General features: G+C 51.2%; 1 long non-coding RNA gene across 2 annotated transcripts; it reads right to left on the bottom strand.

Moving 5' to 3' along the window:
• Position 1: 1 nt before the first annotated feature.
• On the bottom strand, positions 2–19,715 carry LOC139046366 (uncharacterized). 2 transcript variants are annotated; one of them, XR_011506324.1, is made up of 5 exons: positions 19,104–19,633; positions 17,890–18,205; positions 6,992–12,204; positions 6,642–6,744; positions 2–6,241 (listed from the first exon to the last, which is right to left on the bottom strand). It is a non-coding gene; the product is annotated as an uncharacterized lncRNA (long non-coding RNA). The 2 variants fall into 2 exon arrangements; XR_011506323.1 differs by lacking the exons at positions 2–6,241; positions 6,642–6,744; positions 6,992–12,204 and adding exons at positions 12,219–12,683; positions 13,039–16,014 and having other exon boundaries at positions 19,104–19,715.
• Positions 19,716–22,592: the final 2,877 nt, after the last annotated feature.

Here is a 22,592-nt window from a genome sequence, read left to right as displayed (position 1 = left end):
GTGGGCTGCCAGCACAGCATGGCTGCTAACAGAGTGGTGTGGGTCTGCGCCCAGGAACTGGACCTGGGCTGCTGAAGTGGAGTGCGCCAAACTTAACCAGTAGGCCACTGGGGCTGGTCCCCAGTATATCTCGTTTTTTTTTTTTTTTAAAGTAAAAATGCTGATGTCTGTGTCCCACCATCAGAGATTCTGATTTTAATGGTTTCAGATGTAGGCTTTGGGTTTTTAATAGCTCCCATGGCCAAGATTAAAAACCACTGTTTTAGGTATTTGTCTAGTGGTAGGATCTTGCCTCATTCCTGTTTGCCATGTAGATGCTTCTCTGGCTCTGATGTGTGGCTCCTGGAAGCTAGATGCATGGATTTGCATGACTACTCGATGGCTAGATCTCCCTGGGGGTGGCTAATTGGCAGGCACCAGGATGCTAAAAGGCTCAAGAAGAAGATGGGAGCAGGATGGAGCCTGCAAAGAATTCCTCCAGCTCTTCGTTTTCTGCCTCTGCTGAGAACGGCTCTGCTTATTCCGGGAGTGGATTGTTGTGGTGACGGGAGAAGGAAATTGGAGGGGACAGTGGAGGCATTGTTATGGCACAGGGGGGTTCTTATTCCATATGCAGTTTTGGAAAATTGTCTGTTCCTCTTCAGTCAGCTGGTATTGCACAGACAACAAGATCCCATTGGATTCCGCAAGCCGGCTGGTCTTTGTCTCGATTTTGTCCTCTCGGTGGCTTTGGGCAGGCTGTGAGAAGGGAGAGAGCAGGACACGGCCATGTGCTGAGCACATGCCACACACTCTGCTGAGACCTTCCTTCTTTTACTTCTAGGTTAACACTATAATGGCACAATTTTCTTATTAGCAATTTTTCTTCTTTTGAAGCTGACAGGCAAGCCATTAACATTTGTAGGGCACAAAAGCTTTTCTTAAAACTTTATCCAACATTAATAAAACTCTACAATAAAAACTGCAGTGATAAATCATAACAGTCTTTCCATGGATGCTCTTTGTCTGACAGTCATTTCAGAACACGTGGTCAGGATTTCTGAGAGGCCTCGTTCGTAACCAGATCTTCTACTAGCCACTTCATCTGGGCTGCATCCATAAGTAAGAGCATGAACGTAGACCCTCCCAGTTGAAAGGAATTTTGCAGGTCCTCTAGTCCGGCCCCCCCATCTAGGGCCTGAAGAGCTGCTAAGTGGTACCCAGTCTGCGCTTGCACACCTCCCAAAACAGGGAGCCTTAGAAGGAACCAATACTTCAGTGAGGAGTGCCAGCAGAAAGTGTCTCCTGGTATGAAGCCACCTGCTTATCTTTAACTCTCAGCCACAGAGAACATCGGGTCCCTCTCCCTATTTGCTGCCCATGAGCATTTTCTACAAGTTTAACGTCTCTAATTGCTTACAACCTGCCTCCTATGAACTGGATCCGTCTGCCTGTACCAGCTGGCGTTCTGTCTCTCTCAGGAGTCCTAGTGCGTTTCTATTCCAGTTCAACACATTCATTTGAATCCGTGTTACTTGAGCACCTTCTCAGTGCTGAGCACTGGGCTAAGTACTGTGGGGAAGACAGGAGCAGGTCAGCCTTGGCAAGTCAGCAAGAGAGAGAAGCCTTCTCCACAAAGGTCCTACAGATGGGCTGTGATAGGGGACAGGACAGAGGGACAGTGTCCTATTTCCCCCCCAAATTCCCAGGCTCTTAGCTCACCGTGCAGCACATTGGCTGAACTATATGCCGTGCAAGCTCAGGGCGTGATTAGAGGAGGCTGCTCAGCGAATGTGTGATGAATGCACTTCAGTTGGCTAGGTCTCTGCATTGCAGACTCCGGAGAGAGAGTGTGATTGGCCCAGCTTGAGTCAGAGGTCCGCTTGGCTCCATCAGCTGTCTGCAGAAGGGACTGGGTCATCTGGTATAAAAGGCTGCACTTTCTAGACTAAGAGCAAGGAAATTTCTATGAAACATGAGTGGCTGGAGATGAAATGATAGGCATCTTAGAGATACATCATAGATATAATCTCTATAATTTATATAATATCCATAGGTATATATAAACACTACTATGCTAATAGACTAATGCTAATGACCATAAGCATTAATCCTGACAGATGGACACTTTCTCCATTTTGTAGCTGGGGAAACAGATTCAGAAAGGTGAAGTGACCTTCCCAGGACTACTACTTGTTAATGGCAAAGTCACGGTTTGAACTCAGGGCTGCCACGTTGCCTCTCTGCGTTTCCTCCACAGTTCTTCCTGGGACTCATTTAGTCATCCACTTAACTATTCATGTATTCATTCAACTAGAATGCCTCCAGCCCTGCCCTTGGATCGGCCATCATGTGAGGCCATGGGATACAGCAATTCGCCACACAGACATGCCGGGGAGGAACCCATCAAGAGCACGAGAGCGGGTTCCTGCCCTGTGCACACACAGTTTCACTGGAGAGATGAGGCACAGGGACACCATGAGTTCAGGCTTTGCTGCATGAAGTGACTCCAGGAGTGACTGATACTGCAAGGACTGCAGGGTGTCAGGGAAGAGGCATCTCTGTGGACTAGAGCAGTTGGGAAGCCTCCTGGAAAATGGGACTCTGATTAGGAGCAGGAGTGTGGAGAGAGGAGAAGGAAGAGATGGTAACAGGGAGAGTCACGCTGATCACACCTTCTGAGCATCGTTCATTTGTACCCACTTCTCTCCAGCCCCACTGAGCCCCCCGTGGTCTGGGTCACCAGTGCCCTACACCCAGACACTGTCGAAGTCTCCTCAGCAGGTCTGCCTCCCTCTTGGTTTGTTGTCCACCAATCTGTTTTAAAATTTAATTGCAAGATACCTCAAACATATCAAAAAGTATAGCAAACGACGTAAGAGCCACCAAGATACCCGCCATTTTGAATGAACGGGTATTAACATTTCACCATATTTGCTTCTGTTCTCTCTGTCTTTTACAGAAATCTAACACTATAATGTCAGCTAAATTCTTACCCTACCCCTTAACACTCCCTCCACAGAGCGAACGTGATCCTAAAGTTGATGTGATTTATTCCCATGTGTTTTTCTGTCTTTTCTGCTGATGATCCACAAACCGTATGATATTTTGTGTATTTTAGTTGGTATCATACATATACACAGGTTCATATCCTTTTGCAAGTTGCCTTTTTTTCCTCACTGCTCATTATGTCTTTCAGATTTGTCTTTGATATATGGAGATCTTGTTAATTCATTTTCTATCACGTGGATGGATCACACTTTACAGAGCTGTTTCCTACAGGTGCCTTGTTACGTTGTTTCTACTTTTTCACTATTAAAATGGTACTGTGATGAATATCCTCACACGTGTCTCCTTGGGTAGAAACCAAGAAACAGAGTTGGGTCAAGAATACACAGTACTTCAACTTTACTAGGATCTTCAACTTTTCTAAGTATTGCCAAGTGGTTCTTTAAAACATGGTGCAGGTTACACATCCACTTCCCAGTGTGTCTGAGTATGGGAGTTCCAGTGGCTTCACATCCTCACCAGATGCCTGATATCATTAAACATTTTTAAATAATTGGATCCTCTCTTCCCATGGCAGACAGATGGATCTTTCTAAAATACACGCTTGACCACGTCCCTTCCCTGCTTGAAGCCCCTCTGATGGTCCCCGCTGCTCTGTGTGTACCACCTAGAGTCTTGCTCTGCATGAGCCTAAGCACACCCACCTCTCCAGGTTCACCTCCCTGTTCTCTCCTGCTCCAACATGCGTGTGCATGCACAGACATATGCGCACAAGCACATACACACCCATGCATGCATGCATGGATGCACACATGCTATAGTCCAGCCAAACCAAAGCATATCCATGTCCCCTAACCTGCCTGCCCCCTCTTGACTCTGGGCCTTGGCACAAGCTGTTCCTTCTGCCTGGAATACTCTTTTCCTGTTCTTCAGAGGGCTGATTGCTACCTCAGCTCTCAGCTTGATGCCCCCTCCTCTGGGAAGCCTTTGCAGCATCCAGAGCCTGAGTCAGATGCCTTTGCTCATGTTGCCCCAGCACCCTTGACTCCTGGTATCAGTTTTCAGGACGCTGTCTTGTAATTGCCCCACTAGCCTGTGGACTCCTTGCTGGCAGGGCCTGTGCAGAGCTTCTCACAGCAGTGTGCTCTGTGCCTGGCCTATGTAGTGAACGAATTTGTTAAACAACCCAAGGTCAGGAGACAGGTCTGGATGGAGCAGAGGTGGTGAGATGGGGAGCAGTTGGAAATCAGTCTGGAGAGAAAGTGCTGTCCATCACCTTCAGAACCCCAATTTCCAGGTAAGGAAACCGAGGCTTAGCCAGGCGATTGACCCTGTCTAGTGTCCCATGTTTGGTAAGTGGCGGAGTCGGGTGTGATTCCTGGTCTCCCGACCCCATGTCTGGGCTTCTCTGCTGCCCGTCAGCTGCAGCCAGTGAGAAGGATCTAGAAGAGAGGGGGAGACGGGCCACCAGGGAGGGAAGGGTGTGTGGGAGAGGAGGCCTTGCGATCTAGGACGCAGATGGAGCGCTTGGCCCAGCAGACGTGACCCCGGATTCTTTGAGCCAGCGAGGAAGGAAGAACGTTTGGCCAAGTTTCTAGAACAGACACTTGTCCAGGCTGCCCTGGGAGACTCGGGTGAGCCAGCCCTTCTCTGAGGAGGGCCAGACTTGTGGAAAGTAACTCAGCTTCTCCCTCAGCACCCAGCCCACCCGTGTGGCCTCTTCCTGCTGCATCAGGAGAATGATTTCTCAAGACCCCTCTGGTTGGAGGGAGATTGGAGCCAAGGGCAGCTGGGGAGAAATAGGGGCCCTGATGCAAACAGTTGGGAGCCGGCCAGGGCCTGGAGCCCTAGTGGAGAGGACACAGTCAGGCTCAAAAGCTCCCAGTCACTGGACGTGTAGAGGAACCTTTCTGTGGACCAAGGGGACTTCAGTAAAACAAGGACAACAATGCCCATGCCTCATGTGATCATGGTAAGGATTACACAAGATGAAATACGTGAAAGGGTCAGAATAACGCTTGGCACATAACACCACTCAGTCAGCCGTAGTCGTTATTTTCTCACAGGGCTGTTGGAGGAGTGACAGGATGATATGATGGACAGACCCTATAAAACTGTGCCAGTGTTGGTGAGCAGTCTTTTTTTTGTTAGGAAGTCAATAAATGAGAGAGGACGATGATGGGAAATCCGGTGGATGGAGAGGAGGGTGTGGAATCCAGTGACCAGCCCCCCTTCCTCCCTCCTTGAGTTTCTTCACCTGATGTCTGCATCGGAGACTGGAAAGATGCTGAGAGATGGCACCACCCAATCCTGCAGCTTCACACAGGGGGAAACTGAGGCCTGCAGGGTGAAGGTGACTCGTCCAGGGCCGCACACAAGGCATGGTCAGGGGCAAACTTCCGCGACCCAGAGCCAATGCTCCTCCCCCTGTCCCCTCAGTTCAGCCCAGCTCAGGATGCAGCTCCTTCAGCTGGTTCACTGGTTGTCTCCTTGACTCTTCTTCCTGCGGGCGTCCGCTCCCACCCCCAAAGTCAACGGGGCACCCTCCAGCTCTGAGAGCGCCCTGCGTTGGATGCTCGCTTCCTGTTTTCCCATGGAAGGCAGAGAAAAAGCCATTGAAAGCCACTTCCAGCCCTGGTTTCCGCTCCAGACCTTCCTTCCCTGGGCCTCTCTTGGACGGGTCGGGTTGGGAGCAGGTCGGCAGCGTGTGCCCCACCTGCTACCTCCCCCAAGCTTGCTTCACATCGGGCAGGTGCAAGCGTTTCCTTTCCCCTCCAGCAGAGCGCCCTCCCTCCCTCCCTGCCTCCTTCCTTCCTTTTCTTCTATAACATCCCAACCGCACTCACCTTGCCATTGACTCACTCCTCTGGCTCACACGGAAGCTCGTTGAGTGCACGTCCTTGTTTCAGGGATTATTCTGCTGAGAAACAGCCATAGGAGAAAGCCGATATAAGGGCCAGGCCTGCGGAGAGCTCGTGTGTAAGGCACATGTTAACCAACGAACCCAGGAATTATAGGCCAAGCGGGGAAAAACGAAGATTGAGTTTTTTCTCGTAGCTACCCAATCGTTGGATCCGCCCAGGGGAGGGCTTGCTGCCGTGATACACTCTCGCCTGGGCAGGGGTCCCATCCACGGAGCAGGTTCATCTCACGATTTCATCTGAATCCCACAGCTGCCTGTAAGGTGCTGGGTGGAGTTCTTTCTCTGCTTTTCTGACGAGCAAACTGGAGCTCAGAGAGGTCAGCATTGGTTCTAAAGATCAGGAGATGCAAGGCTTCAACCAACCAAGGCCTCTGACCCCACATGCACGCATGCTCCCTTGTTAATTACACTGCTGCAGGAAATCCAGAGTTTTTAACCTAGGACAAGGTTCTGCCTAGCATCTTTAGTTCAGAGGCAAAACTAAGTGAATTGGAAGTGGACAGCCACAAAAGGGACAAATGATGGTAAAGATAGAAGGGACCATTGAATCAATGCAAAATGGACTATCCCACTCTGGTCTCCTCCAGTTCCACCTTTAAGCTCCTGGCTGGACAACCTTTCCTCCCCAAAGCCTTCCCCGACCCCCGCCCACACCTCGGGGAGAGCGGAGGCCTCTCCTCCGGGGCGGCTTTCCCTGCTCCATGCGTCTCTGCGGCAGTTCTCGCACTACCTTGTCGTGTGCTTGTTCGTGTAGTTCTCCTGTCCTGTGTGCAGTGGGTCCCTCACAGGTGGGTCCCCGGGCCACTGTCACCTGAGACAATGAGGCGCTGCTGCTGCAAGTGAAATGGTGTGGCCCAGTCCAGATGTGCAGCAAAGGGTCCCGCCTGGGGCTGGGCTCAGAGCAAGGGCATCTGGAGGCTCAGGCTCAGGGAGGGGCCTGCAGCAGCTGGAGGGGTGACCAGGAGCTGAGGAGGGGGCAGCATGGGAGGTCCTAGGGCAGTGGGTGGCTTTGGAGGAAGTCCAGGAGCCATAGGCCTGAGGTTTGGGGTGAAGATTCAAGTCTTTGGGGTTAGGACTTACATGATCAGGAGGAAACGGGCTGTAAGGCCAGAACTGGTGTCAGGAAGGAGTCGAAAGCCCTTCCCTGGAGGCCCAGCTTCCAGGCCCACTGGCCGGATCCTCCAGCCACCCTGGGGGAAGGGAGCACCAGGGGTCTGGGGTCACCTCCGCTGTGGGGAGAAGAGGAGGCTGCGAGTGGGGCGTCAGGCAAGGCATTTAAAGAATCTCCATTTCCCTCTCTTCCAAAAGGCAGAAGTAAGAAGTTCTGAGAAGTTAAAATACAAAGAATGAAAAATAATGCTCAGTTTAGAAATAGCTGTAATCCGGATTCTTCACCGAGAGGGGCCTGACTCTCACACAGAGCTTTGCGTGATTCCTACAGCATGGGAGACGGTCTCTTTCTTCCTGCAGGATGACCACCATTTCTGCTCCTGCCCCACTGCCCCAGTCTGTCCCTCTGACCCCAAGGACAAGCTGACGTCCAGAAGGCATATTGAGTAATTGAGCTCACAGCTTACCAAACCATCGGGATTTCACTTTCTGGGTAAAAAGTTATCCATCTGCGGCCACCTCAGTTACTTTGAAGACATGGGCCATTCTCATCACCTCTGGAAGGAAAGCCTCCAGACCCTGCATGCTGTTCCCACAGCAAGGAATGCCAGCCCTCTCACCCGTCCTTCAAGCCAGGGGAGCTGAAAGGCCAGTATATCGTATGCTTGCAGAAATGAAAGAAGGAAACTAATATTTATTGAGAATCTGCTACGTACAGATGTGGTCTTAGACCTTTTACAGGTGTTATTATGTTTGTATGCAGTTGCATACAACGGCCCAGGATGTAAAGCTTTGCCATCCCCGACCCCCGGAGGGAGAGCAGGAGTTGAGCTGGCACAGCAAGAGTAACGGAGGTGGGCTCTGAAGCTCTAGCTGAGGCCTCTCTGAGATCTGTGCATCCTGACTTTATGCACAGTGGAGACACCCAGAAAAGGTTGGCGCTGCTTTTCAGAGCTGGGATGTCAACACCAAAGGCCACTGCAGCTGCTCTGGCCACCAGGGGCTTTCTGCTCTCCCAAATGCCCTTCCTTCACTCCAGGCTCCCCGGTTGACGTCAGCTGGAACATCTGGCGGTCTGGCCCAGGCGTCCAGAGGTGACGGCCCCGTCCCGGCCCAGGGACCACTTGTTGGTAGGAGAAGAGCGATGCTGCTAGTTCCCTGCGAGGGGGCTGTGAGCCCAGCAGAGAGGACGCGCTGGCTGCACAGGTTCGCCTGCTAAGGGAGCCAGTGCAGTTGGTTGTAGGGAATTTGATGAAAATAATCAGCTGCAAACTCCTAAAAAACAAACAGACTACGATCCAGAGGTTTGAATAACAGCCCCCTCAGCCAGATGGCCGCAGGAGCCTTGCCAGGGAGAAAAAATGATCTCCCGCCCTGAATTTCCTCTTTGTTCTGGACCCCGCTCTCTTTGGACGTCATCCGTCCCCCCACCCTTTTCATGCGCCAGCCACCCAGCGTCTTGTGTTCAGGGAGCTTAAGGCAGCTTTCCCCAGATTAGGATTTGGGGACAGGGAATCTAGGCAGAGAAGCGGCCTTCTTGTCCCAGCGTGAGTCACCCTGGGCTGGAGGAAGCACACAGCTGTCTGCATCTGGGCCTGGAATGCTGCTTCCTCCTCGGAGGACACTCTCGAGACGCCCGGGACCCTGAGGGTACAGAGCAGGAAGTCATAGGCAGGGCCGCCTGCGTGGGGCCAGCCCTCTGGACACCCCGGTTCCCACCAACAGACCTTCATGTCCCAGCTTCAGGGAACTGAATGTTAGCTCATTGCCACGTTAAATCGCAGCCATGCCTGGAACCAATGGTGGCCAGTGTGTCCTGCCAAACTCAGCCTCCCTCTGGCTCCACTAAGAACATCGATGTAAGAGTGAGGCGAACATGAGTTTGAATCCTCGCTCTGCCACTGTGTGACCTCAGACAAGTTATTTGACCTCTCTGAGCCTCAGTTTCTGTTTCATTGAGTTTTAGTGAGAATAATAAAGAAAGAAATTGTCTCTTTGATGCCTGTAGCACAGTATCTGTCACAGAGCAGGCATTCGATAAACATTGGTTTCCTCCCAAGAGGGAATGGAGGCTTAGGTCCCACGGGCCCCTCTCCCACGGCCGCTCCTATCAGCCAGGGCATCGTGCTCAGTGGACGCCTGCCTTCCGCAGGGATCCCTCTGGTACACTATGCTCCAGGAGCTGGCCGCCAGGGAACGCCTGTTGGTTAGGCATCTGTTCGTGCAGTGAACTTTCCTGAAGAGCTCTCACGGCCGCCCGGTGTCATGGCCCTGCCACACTTCCGTCTCAGGCGGGGAGATGCCCATTAGTCTTGGAGGCATGACTGTGAGATGCACGTTCACACGTGACTTGAACTATAAGTGTGTAAGCTGTGTTCTGTCTGGGGTCCGTGTTTGTGTAAGCCTTTCTCGATTTGTAGGCTCATCAGACAAAATACAGGATAATTCGTCGTACATCTGAAGTCAAATTTAACTGGGAGCCTTATGTTTTTATTTGCTAAATCTGGCAACTACATCTATACTCATGTCCATCGGTGTAAACGGGCTTGCTTGTTTACGTCTCAGGGGCCACCGGAGCCTGTGTGTCTGTGCCTGTGTGTCTCGGTGTGTGAATGGGGGTCTGTGTGCACGTGTACCCTGGCTGAGAAAGAGTCAGCAGGTCGTTGGAACAAATGGCTCCACCCCCCCACAGCTCATCTCCTGCCAGGCCAACCCCGCTGGAGCAAGAGAGGTCAGGAAGGGCCTTGAATGTCGGGCCAGGGAGCTTGGGCTTTCTCCTAAGGGCAATGAGGAGCCATGGAAGGCTCTAGGCTGAGGAGGGGGCAGATTTAGAGGGTTGCCTCGATGAGAGAGGGTGGGGATCTGGCTCAGCTACTGGCAGTGCAGACAGAGGGCAAGGGACAAATTGTGGGACTTGTTTAATGTCCTGCAGGTGGTGAGGGAGGGAGGGGTTGAAGGTGGTGCTTAGGTTTCCAGCTTGGACACCTGAGGGTTTGTCTTGCTCCCTTCCCATCCTCAGTGTCAGGCACGGTGCCTGGCACATAACGGACACTCCTTGGGTGGTTATGGCATGAACGCGTGCACGCAGGAATGAGAGATGCGAGGGACACAGGAGGAGGAGGAGGAGGAGGAAGGAGAGGTCTGGGAAGGAAATTGACCTCCGTTATTTGGGGCGACCTTGAGTTTGAGGTGGCAGTGGGGCCACCCAGAGAGATGTCCAGAAGGCATTTGGCCTTACGGCCAGCTCAGGAGAGAGGTCCAGGCTGGAGAACCAAATTCAGGGGGTGTGAGTGGGTAGTAATGGGGTGAAACCACCAGCTGGGATCAGATCACTACACGGCACAGTGAGGAGCGAGGAGGCCGTGGCGGAGGAAGGAAGCTTGCGGGGCAGCGGCTTTCAAGGAGCTGGAAGGAGGAGTCTGAGGGGGTCAATTTTTCCCCCCTCACAGGGCTGCTGGGATTCAAGTGAGATATCCACTGGCCTAGGAGCTCCAAGGGGCCAGGGAACGGATGACAAGCAGAACATTTAACAGGCGCTGGCCAAGCAGGTCAGGCTGGGCCACGGATGGGAGCCAGGTCTGCTGGGCTCAGCTGTGCTGGAGTCAAGCGCTGAGTAGCTGGGTCATCGGGAAGTGGGCGGAAGGTTGGGAAGAGGCCCGGGGCAGCTGGGGCAGGGAGGGGGCACTCAGGGGCTAGGGGCACCTGCTCTGTACCAGCTGGAACAGAAACATACATATTTGAACAAGTGGGACAGTTGCATAGGGATGTCCCGGCTGCGTGTCAGGCCTGGGGACTGACAGTGTCATCTACTTCATTCCTGATCATGCCTCATGTTAGAAAACACCAGTGGTGAGTAAATGACAGCTCACAGGAGGTCCAAGCACAGGACCTGGCGTGTCACGGGCACTCAGTAGACGTGCTTTCAAATCTTCTTTTCAGGGAGTAAAGACGCCTCCATAGTTTCAAGGAATTTCCTTTCCTGAGCACAGTTTTCCTGGTTTAGGGAGTCAAATTTCCTTTCGCTTGGGAAGACCTGTCTTTCCTGCTGTTGAGTTCCCGGGAATTTCAAAGGCCCCGGGCCTGCAAACTCGCTGTGGATCAGGGTGAACAGCAGCCCTAACGCGAGGCACGGCTCCCGTCAGGGTCCCCCTCTCGTGGCCTCCCCTTCCTTCCCACGTAGCCTGTCATCTGTTGGGAGCGGGGGCTTCTCCCGGGCCTGGCACCCTCGGTGCTCTGTCAGTGTTTGCTGTGGTTATTTTTGTTATCACTGTCCCCGGGCCTGTTGCTTCCTCAAATTGAATCATTTCTGTGACTCTAAAGTTTAGTTTATTCTACTTTATCCAAGCCTCGGACCAATTTTCGGATCCCCAAAGCAGGCGTGTCTTGCAAGGACTAATTCCAACACAGTCTCTTTCCGGTGATGTTTAAACACTCACACCGCAGAGGAAGGTAGGCTTCCTTCAAGAGCGCACTTAGTTTAGATAAATATTTGGCCTCGTGGATATACAAATAGTCCGAAACTGTACCCTTTTCTTGGTGTAGAGTCTCAGAAAGAGTTTTCAGGACTCCGTGCCTATTCACTCGGTCCTTGGTTTGTCCGCCTAGTAGTTTCCACCAGAAGGTCAACAGTGGCAGAGCTTTTGGCCTGTCCACTGCTGTAAACCCAGAGTGCCCGCCACGTCGCAGGTGCTCAGTGCAGAGTGGATGAATGGATGAGGGAGTGAGCACATCTCTGTGCCAACAGGCCTGACCTTGGAAAGCCAGAATAAGACCCAATGGCTGCTGTCCACGAGCCTGTGGTCTTGTGAAGAACTCCTCACTCCCCGGCAGTCCACCTGGAGTACCAAGCAGTCAGCACAACTGTCCGTGAGATGTGGAGATGCCTGCAATGGTCGAGGGCTGCAGAAGCAATGCCGTTGCTGCCGGGAATACCCGAGGAGGTACCCCAGCAGGCGGCATTCGAGCTGGGTTTGACTTCAGCATGAGGAGTGGGCAGAAGGGAAACGGAAGGAGCCAAGGTCCAGAGTGGGAAACCTTGGTTCCGTACAGGAAGGTCCGGGAAGGCCACCTGGGTGGTGTAGGTCGCTGGAGCATAGGTTCCAGGAGGGCAGGGGCTGTGTCTGTCCTGCCCGTCGTCGTGTGACACAGCGCCTGGCATAGTTAGACTCTCGGTAAACTGCAGCCTAAGAGAAAGAATGGATGACATGAGAATGGAAAGAAAAGATGGGACCTAGAAATCTTTTTTGGAGGTGTTTTTGGCAACCATAATCGGTTTCTTTGTCTCCTTCCGACCTGGAACTGTAGATGCTTGTGTCTGGAAGGAACCTTAAGTTCAACCCCCATCGCCTCCCAAGTGGTCATGATGTTCAGGCTGGGATGCCCCTCAGCGATGGGATGCTCACTGCCCCCCATGCAGCTGGTCCCTCGTCTGTCGAGATCTGACTGTTAGAATTGCCTTCCTCACACTGAACACACAGGAGCAGAGGGGCAGCAGGGAAAGGGCACTGAGTCTGCAGTCAGAAGCCCCGACCTCGGCTCCTGGCCCCGCCAGTGACTCGTGTGGTCCCTGGGCAGGGCCGGCCTAGCCAGTGATTCCAAGTGTGGGCTCTGGTGTCCGACAGAACTGAAGTGACTTGCCATCTCTGTGCTCTCGCTTCCTTATCTGTAAAATGGGGAGAGTAATAATGGCACCCTCCCTGTAGGATTCTTGCGAGGATTAAGTGAAAACATGCGTGCAGATTAGTCAGTGCTCAACAACAGTCAGCGAGGAATTGCAGTGTCATCACCTCCCTTCTGGCTCTCAGTGATTTTCCCTCTGTTTGGTGGGGATAAGAATCCCTGTCCTGGATGTCAGGGTTGGTGCGAGGAGCCAGAGAGAGGATGGGGGACGGCATGCGTGGAGGGGAGAGCTGTGCGGCATGCCCATCAGCTGTGGCACAAGCTCCAGGAGATCTCACGAGCACAGCTGACCCCCTAGATGGCTCCCACCGCACCCGGCCCCTGAGTTTTCTCTCTACCTTTGGTGGCCAGGTTTCTGCTCCTTGCCATGCTGTATGGTGACCTCTAAGAGATATATTTAGAACAGGCCTGCAAGGAGAGGAAGGGAAATGAAAGAAAGGAAACAGGTCTGGCTGTCTCCTTCAGCAGGTCCTTGGGGGACCCGAGGCTCAGGCTCTCTGACCCAGCCTTTGAAAGAGCCACTTCCTTCTCTCCTGGCCTTTTCAGATCAGAGAGGTGGGAGGAGGTGTGCAGACTCAGTTCCCGGATGCGCTGAACAGGTGGCTGCAAGCTTCCCTCTGATGTGCCACACTTCTCCGGGCCGCTGGCCCTGGGGACAGGACTCTGGGCTGCAGCCGCTCCTCCGGGGGTCTGCCTTGGACTCACTGCAGGCCCAGCTGCCACTGACCACACGGATTTCTTTTAAGAGGTTTGGCCAACCTTCAGCATAGCCGAGGTGTTGTCAGAGCTGGAAGAAGCTTTGACTCCCTCGGCCAGTAGTTCCCAGGCTCGGGGCCCTGGGTGCTGGGGGTCCTCAGACGATTTCCAGTTCTTTCATAAACCTGAAAGGAACAGTAGACAGCCCCTGTGTGAGGGTGCACAGTCTCCCCACAGTGTCACAGATCTGCTTTTCCCTGAAGTCAACTCCGGTGGTCCCCCTGCAGCCTGGTGTTGCTGGAGACGGTGACAGCTTCTTACTGCGCTTGTCCTCTGCCGGGAGCTGGGCTCAGCCCTTCACACACATCACCTCCCTAACCTTCCACTCCGGCAGGTGGGTACGTTTATGACCCCTATTTTGCAGGTGGAGAAACTGAGAGTCAAAAGGGTTAAGCGAGTTGCCCAAGGCCACACAGCCAGCTGGGATTCCAATCCAGAGTCCCCCCAGTCCCGACCCTCAACCATAGGAAGCAGTTTTCTGGACGCTCACCTGTGGCCCTTTGAATCCGGCAAAAGGGCAAACACACGTGTCATTACTCGGGGAAGGGTATCACAGGGGAAACGTTTGCATGCAAGTACTAGAGCAGGAGGACTGCAAAAAGGGTGGTGGAATAGACGAGAACCAGCTACCCTGCATCGTAGGGAGAACCAAGGCCTGGAGAAGGCTTGCTCAGTGAGACACAGGGCAGTGGCAGGTCTGTGACAGCATGTGCCTGTGGCTCTGCCTGGCAGGGTCTCTGAGCTCCTCCTGCGTCGGCAGGCCGCTCCCGGACAAGGGTCAGACCACCCACCTTGATTAATTCTCCCCCAGTCCCACCTCCCTCCCGCCAGCTGCACAGCGCTGTGGCCTTGCCAGACCTCAGGGCTGTTGAGTGCTGGCGGGGGACCGGCGGTCTTTGTCTTCAAACTCGTCCTTTACCCCATCTGTGACTTCTAACTCCACACTTGTGCATGCACTTTACAGTTTGTAAAATGCTTGCACTTCTATCGTTTCCTTTGAGACTGAAGGCTGTTCTGGATGCTGGGCAGGGTAGGGGTAATACCCCATTTTACAGAAGAGGAAAAGGAAGTTCTACGACGCAAGGTGCCTTGTTCAAGGTCATGTGCTCAGCTAAGAACTGTTAGAGCCAGAAGTTGGAGCCGAGTCAGCCTGCGCCACCTCACTACCGCCCGCACCACCTCACCAAACGGCCTCTCCCCTTTCAGAAATGAGGACTCTCAGGGGGCAGTGCTGAGCATGGGGCTAAGCTGCGTCCTGACAGAACTTTAGACGTAACTGACAGCATCACCATTAACCAGATCTTTCTCCCCGTGGTGGACAAATACAGGCACCTAAGTTAGAACAGGTGAGCCTGTGTCGACTGAGATCACAGGCTTGCACTCCCTGAACTCACGATGTGATGAAAGGGCGTCTAAGTCATAAATGGTTCGTGTCCGAGAACCTTGACTTTCTCACTGTGGCCCTGGAGAGACCGTTCACCATCTGGGCCTCGGTTTCTACATGTGGACGATGAAGATGATGATAATACGTACCTTGTTTCTTATAAAAATGAGTGGGGCCATCATACACAAATTTCTCTGAGAAATTTTAAGAAGTGTTATACAACTGTTGCACCTGACAATGAATTTTCATAAATGAGGAAGGCAAGGGAAACTCACATCTATAAACTCATGATTATTAAGTGCTTCTTGAGTAATTTACATGGATCATTCCATTAATTTGAACAAGAGCCCTTAGGAGGCTGGTACCATTATCACCTCCATTGAGTAGATGAGGAGACTGAGGCCCAGAGATTTTAAGGAACAAGGAGCAAACGGCAGAAGCAGGATGTGAAATCTTGGCAATTCAGCACCAGCAGATAAGCACTTCAACTTCCCAGGGGCATCGGAATCCCCTGAAAGGAGAAAGTGGATGAAACAGGAGTTGCGGGGCCCCACCCAGAGTGTCTGGTTCGGTAGGTCTGGGGAGGGGCCTGAGAATTTGATTCCTAACAAGTCCCCAGGTGATGCCGATGCTGTTGGACCAGGGGCCACACTGTGAGAACTCTGTCCTGCACAGAGTTCTCCTGGTACCTCCCGCCCCACCAGTGGCCAAATGCAGGTCCTCTGAGGCCTGTTTGCACAGACTGGCTGGACACCTGTGCACAGTAGATACCTGCCTTATGTCATGTAGACGTATGTTATGCTAATGGATGAAGAAGATAGGGCTGCTGGGGAGGCCCTTACTCCTTCAGAAACAAATGAGAGAAGTTGCCCGGTGCCTGATGCTTGATGGCCCTGCAGATGCCTGAATCCTTGCAGCTATGGCCACTCAGCCCTTCCTCAGAGCCGGCCACGGGGAGGGAAAGCCATTTGCCTACGGAAGGTGCAATAGGTGCTGTTACCATTTTTATTTCACAGATGATGAAACAGAGGATTGGAGAGGTGATGCGACTTGCCCAAGTGATAACAGAACAGATTCACAGGCTGCCTCCTCGGCTCCCATCAATTTTTCCCTTCAAGTTGCTCTCACGTCCAGATTTCAGAAATAGTCTATGAATGGAGAGATACAGCACAGCCTGTAAAAAGAAAGACCGGACCCAGAAGATTTAAATTTAATTGAACTTAATTAAATTTATAGTTTTGAAAAGAAATAAGAAAAATGACTTCTAGAAGAATAGAAGCCTTTCAGAAAACAGGGGTTGAGCCAAAGGCAGGAGTCATAGGCAGAAGAGAATAAAAATCCAGGGCATGTGAATATCCAATTGTTCCAGGATTCTATTTGCTGAAAAGACTATGCTTTCTCCACTAAACCACCTTTATGTCTTTGTCAAAAACCAGCTGTCCAAACCTAGAATAGCAAAACAATCTTGGAAAAGAAGAATGAAGTTGGAAGACTCACATGTCACAATTCCAAAGTTTACTGCAAATCTACAGCGATCAAGGCTGTGTGGTACCAGCATAAGAACAGATGTACATGCAACGGAAGAGAATTTGAGAGTCAGAAACTTTCACATTTATGATCAATTGATTTTCTGCAATGGTGCCAAAGACCATTCAATGGGGAAAAAGCAGGGTCTTCAACAAATTGTATTGAGATAACTGGATATCTGCATGAAAAAGAAGGAAGGTGGACCCCTGCTTCACACCATATACAAAAACGAACTCAAAATAAACCAAAGATCCGAATGTCAGAGCTAAAACTATGAGACTCTGAGAGGAAAACACAGGGGTAAATCTTTGTGACCTTGGATTAGGACGGGCTCTCTCTCCATTGATTTAGGTCTTGTTTAATTTCTCTCAGCAATGTTTTATAGTTTTCAGTACAGATCTTGCACATCTTTTACCAGATTTAGACCTAAGCAGTTCATATTTTTTATGCTATTGTAAATGGCTTCCTTTTTCAATTTCCAATTCCAATTTTTTGTTGCTAGTGTATAGAAATAAAATTGGTTTTTATAGATTGATTTGGTATCCTGCAACCTCTACCGAACTCATCTCTTAGTTCTAGTAGCTTTACTGTAGATTCCATCAGATCTTCTCCATCGACGATCGTGTCATCTGTGCACAAAGGCAGTTTCACTTCTTCTTTTCCAATCTGGACGCCTTTCATATCTTTTTCTTGCTTCAGTGAGCTAACTGGGACCTCTGGAACAATACAGAGCAGCAGGGAGAGTGAATAGCCTTATCCTGTCTCTGATCCCAGGGGCAGAGAGCCAGTCTGTCACCATGGAGTAAGATGTTAGCAGTGGGTTTTGCGGGTGATCTTTGACGAGGAAGTCCCCAGCTGTTCCTCTTCTTTTCCTAGTTTGCTGAGACTTTTAATCAGGAATGGATGTTGGATTTGTCATATGTTTTTTCATTATCTACTGATACAGAAAATACAGTGATCACAGATGGGAGAGTCCCAGTTCAAGGGTGGCCTCTGCCTTCTGTCAGAAAGAAGGAGCCCTGCCTAGCGACGGGAGCCTGTCTTGGGGAGGCAGGCGCCGCGCTTCCGCTCTGTGCCTCTCTCCCTGAGTCAGGTGAGGAGGCATTCCCGGGGTTCAGATCCCGAGCTATGGACCCCAAAGCCAGTGCTCTGTCCTCTACACCAAACTGTCCAATTGACGCTGGAACTCTGCCTGGCCAAAGCCCCAAAGATGGATGAAACCTTGGATCCCTTGATAATACAAAATAGGAGCATCCACTTACTGAGCACTTCTGGATACCAAGAACCAGGGCCGGGACTAGAACGAGGGGAGTGAACCATCCAGGGACGCAGAATTTAAGGAGGGACCTGCAAGACCATGAGCGCCTCACTCACCTTGCCCTCATCCCTGCCCCGCAGGAACAGTCTACACGCTACTCGCATTGGCTCCCTTAATCCTCAAACAGCCCCACAGTGGAGGTGCTATTATCATTTTTATTTTACAGATAAGGAGACAGAGGATCAGAGAGGTGAAGTGACTTACCCAAGCGATAGGTGGCAGAGCTGGCATTTGAAGCAAAGTCTGTTCACGTTCCATCTGAGCTCTTAATCGTGGTTCTTGACTCTAGCAGATCAGAATCTCCTGGAAGGTCAGTTAACACACCGCTGGCTGGGCCCCACCCCAGAATTTCGGATTCAGTCAGTCTGCTGCGTGGGCAGGGGAGAATCTGCATTTCTAACGAGTTCCCAGGTGATGCTGATGCTGGTGGTCCAGGGACCAGACTTTGAGAACAATCACACAATGTCATACTTCCTTCTCTGTAACCCTCGCTCATCAGATCTCAGGGGGCACGAAGATTCTGAGAGTAAAAGAGAGAAGTCTGAGAAAGCAAGGCCAGACCCCTGCGGCTTGTGAAGAGGAAGAAAGCATCAGTTTCCCAGGACTGGACCCACAGTTTCCGTGTCATGCCCACATGGCTGGAGCCCCAGTCCCAGTCCAGGATGCCTCACGCAGAATCAGTGAGCAGTTACGAGTCGAACTGGGGGTGAACTGACCAGTCATGATGGGGCCTCTGTGGGGACTTATTCATTTGAAAAGAATGCCCGACATTTATACTGAAAGGCGTCTTTCTATAGACCCTCAATCCTTCTGGTAAAAAAAAGGTGTTTTCTCCTAAATATATTTCGAATGTTTTCTAATTGATTCTTAGACATCTATATCAGAGGGACATAGTACATCAAACTTTTCAAGCTATTGCAAAACTACAGAGACGGGGAGAAAACCAACACAGAACTATTCACCCTGTCAAGGAAGCAAACTTAAACAGGCTTGGCAAAATCTCCAAGCTCTAAACATGTGACAGCATTCCAGAGTTGACCCTAGTGTCCAATGGGTTAAATTGCTCTTTAATCTCCCAAATCTTTGAACCCTGGAACCCCCATCCTGCTGCACTTGACCCTGAAGTGCAATAAGGAAAAAGCTGACCTTATGCGTTCACTTGATCTTTATCCAGAGGATCACAAGCCCCCGAGGCAGGAATTCTCAGCCCCGGATGCACACTCGAGTCACTTGGGGAGCTTCTAAAAATCTCCTTGCCTGTGGCCACACCCCAGACCAAGCACATCAGAATCTCCGGTGTGGGATCAGGTAGGAGCGTTTTTGAAAGCCCCAGATGATGCCAGTGGCAGCCAGGACTGAAAACCCTGCTCTAGAGAGAGAGAAATCTTGGTGAAACCTCACTGCCTTCCCCCACTTACTGATGCTTCTGAATCCAGAATCTCTCCCTCGGAGTGAGCCCCTTGCCTGGAACATGGAGACAGCTGCTGCCCAGCGCTCTGGTTGGAGGGAGATGAATGGGAGGGGAGCTCCTTTTGTTAAAGGTCTTCTCGATGCCAGCCTAGTTCCGTCCGTTTAATAAGACTATGAGACAGCCATGAGTGTCTCCACTCTGGAGAGCACACACTGCCGGTCAGAGAGGTGAAGTGACATGCCCAAGATGGCACAGCTGGAATTTAAAGCCAGCCTTGTCTCCTTCCTCTTGTTACAGCCACTGCTGCTCCTTCCAGTCTCAGGGGTCCCCTCCTTCTCACGGCAGCTCCTCTCTGTCCCCTCCACCTGGCCCCCTGTGCCCAGCCTTGTGCACAGGTCGTGACCGTCTCCAGCTCTGAGGCCCCTGGCCCCTTTAGCTAGAGGTCAGGGACAGGACTTGCCCTTGGGTGGTAGGTGACAAGGGCCCTGCTGGGCTTCTCCCCAGGACTCTGGCTTCTGATGTCCCCTCCCTTTCTGTGCCGTGTCCAGTAATCAGCCACTCTGTCACCAGCAGCTGAGATCACCATGTGTCAACTCACAGACCAGGACAGGCCAGGGCCCTGGGTGACCTGGCCAAGTGTGGGTGGAGCTTGTGCCCTATCGCTGCTCCTAACATATGCACAGCACCCAATGCCTTTCTGCCCAAACAGGCATGTGATACTGTGATTTATAACAAGAATGATCTATTTAGTCTGCATCCCCATTTCTGGCAGGAGCTCCTAAAACTCTTGGAATTTCCTGTGATGAGAGGGGCTAGATGTCTTTTGTTATGTTAATGAGGTGACTTTTGGACCAGTACCTCAGGATGGGGGCTGGTTGCCAGTGGAGCCAATCTCGTGATTACAGGGTTGGAAATTTCAGTCCCACCCACCACCTCTGGGGAGGGGAGAGGGGCTGGAGGTTGAATCAATCGCCAATAGCCAGTGATTGAATCAATCAAGCCTATATAATGAAGCCGCCATAAAACCTAAAAGGACGGGGTTCAGAGAGCTTCCGGGTTGGTGAAGACGTAGGGATGGGGAGAGTGGTCTCCTGGAAAGAACATGGAAGCTCCGTGCCCTTTCCCCATATCTTGTCCTCTGTGTCTCTTCCATCTGGCTGTTCCTGAGTTATATCCTTTTACAGTAAACCAGCGATCTAGGAAGTAAAATGTTTCTGTGAGCCACTCTAGCAAATTAATCGAAACCAAGGAGGAGGTCGTTGGAACCGTCTATCTACAGCCATCGCCCAGAAGCACAGATGATACACTGGACTGGCGTCTGAAGTGGGTGAATGGGGGTCCCACTCTTGTAGGACTGAGCCCTTAACCTGTTGTATCTGACATTACCTACCTGGAGATAGTGTCATAATTGAGTTAAGTTGTAGGACACCCAGCCAGTGTTGGAGAACTGCTTGGTGGTGTGGGCGACACCCACTATCCCCCAACAACCACACAATGCAAATTGGTACCAGAATCCTTAAGATGTCAAACAGCTTCATGGATGCTTCTCAGTGGAGACTTACAACATATGGAAGGTAAGATCATCACCTCTGGTTAATGGCTGAGGAAACAGAGTCTGAGAGGGCACAGGGCTCGAAGCAGCCCACCTGGAACCAGGGCCAGGTCTCCCTCAGAACCAGGTCTCCATAAGAACCTGCTCAAGCCTCTAAGACCCCGACTGCTCAGCCAGTTCAGGCCTTCCTCCTCCCTGGGCTCCTCATGGCACCCTTTCCACGCCACCCTCAGAGTCATGGCTCCAAGCTCTGCCTGGCTTGTCCCTTCATTCAACAACCTTAAAGGACATTGGGAAAAGAAAAAACCTTTTTATTATGGAAACTTATAAAATAAATACAGAAGAGAACAGTACGATACCACCACCCCCAACCACCATCTCCTTATCTCCTTTCACCTTTATCCCACCCACTGCTTCTACCCTTCCATAGTTTTTTGAAGCAAATCCCAGATATCATGTCATTTAATCTAATATTTTTGCATTTTTTTTTAAATTAAAGATTGGCACCTGAGCTAACAACTGTTGCCAATCTCCTTTTTTTTCCCCTTCTTTTTCTCCCCAAAGCCCCCCAGGACATAGTTCTGTATTCTAGTTGTGAGCGCCTCTGCTTGTGCTGTGTGGGATGCTGCCTCAGCATGGCCTAATGAGTGGTGCCATGTCCGTGCCCAGGATCCAAACTGGTGAAATCCTGGGCCACTGAAGCGGAGCATGCAAACTTAACCACTCGGCCACAGGGCCGGCCCCCGTAATCAACATTCTTAATAGCCACTTGCTATTCCAGAGTGATGTTAAGCCTTAATTATTCTCCTATTGTTGAACTTTTAGGTTTTGTCTATTTTTGTTACTTGCACAGATGACGGTAAATCTTTCATGTCTCTGGTATAATCATTTATTTAGGATAGATAGATGCCTAGGAGAGAGATGGGGGGCCAGGGAGGAGCAGACAAAGTGGATGAAAGATTTTATGTATTCTGTGCCTATTGACAAGATGATTTCTCAAAGTGTTGTACAATTCACACCATCACCAGCAATGTATGCATGTACTCCATCTCCAAGCCTTTGTCTGCACTGCTTCCTTCATGCAATTTCCCCCCCGCCCCATTTAACGTATGTAAAAAGATGCTGTGCTAGGCCACAGATGACCACAAATTCTTTGCTCTCTGTCCCATTGAGAGGCAAAGTCTAATTCCCCACCCTTGAACCTGGGCTGGCCTTAGTGATGGTTTGACCAATAGTACTATGTGGCAGAAGTGATGATCTGGGATTTCTGAGCTAGGTTGCAAGGAGCCTTCAGCTTTTGTCTAAGTCTCTCTGAACGCTTGCTCTGGCGGATGCTGGCTACCACCTAAGAGCTCCAGCCGTGCCGAGGACACTGCCCTGCTAGGGAGGCCGGTGTGGGAGCCGTGGTCCACAGATCCAGCCAGCCTCCCCAGGCGTGAGGCACCTGAGAGAATCCTTGGTTCGTCTAGACTCATTTGCCAGTTGAGTACCACAGCGTCCTCAGATGCCATGAAGAGCAAAAGCACTCCTCAGCTGAGCCCTGCCTGTATTCCTGACCCATCAAATGGGGAAATAGCATAAAATGGTACTTGTGTTAAGTTGCTAAGTTTTAGGACAGTTTCTTATGCAACAACAGATAACTGGAACGGGTGCCTTTATGTCCCCTTTCTTTTTTAAGTTGTGGTAGGAACTACGATCCTTTGGTTTACATTTCCAACTGCATTTTCCCAAGTATTTGGATCTAGATTTGTGGTTCTTTTCCTTCGTAAATTGGCCTTGTTTTGTGTCCTAGTAGGACTTTGACTCCGATTCACGCTGCTCATGTGGCTGGGACCCTGCACAACCAAGTGCCCATCCGCATCGCGGGGACATGTGCTGCTGCCACAGAGATTTCTACCTGAATGGCCTTAATGGCCTTGAGATTCCTTCCAACTCTTCCACGAT

This window comes from Equus asinus, chromosome 10, assembly GCF_041296235.1.
Source record: "Equus asinus isolate D_3611 breed Donkey chromosome 10, EquAss-T2T_v2, whole genome shotgun sequence".
Lineage (NCBI taxonomy): Eukaryota > Metazoa > Chordata > Mammalia > Perissodactyla > Equidae > Equus > Equus asinus.
This window is presented reverse-complemented; position numbering and strand designations above follow the sequence as displayed.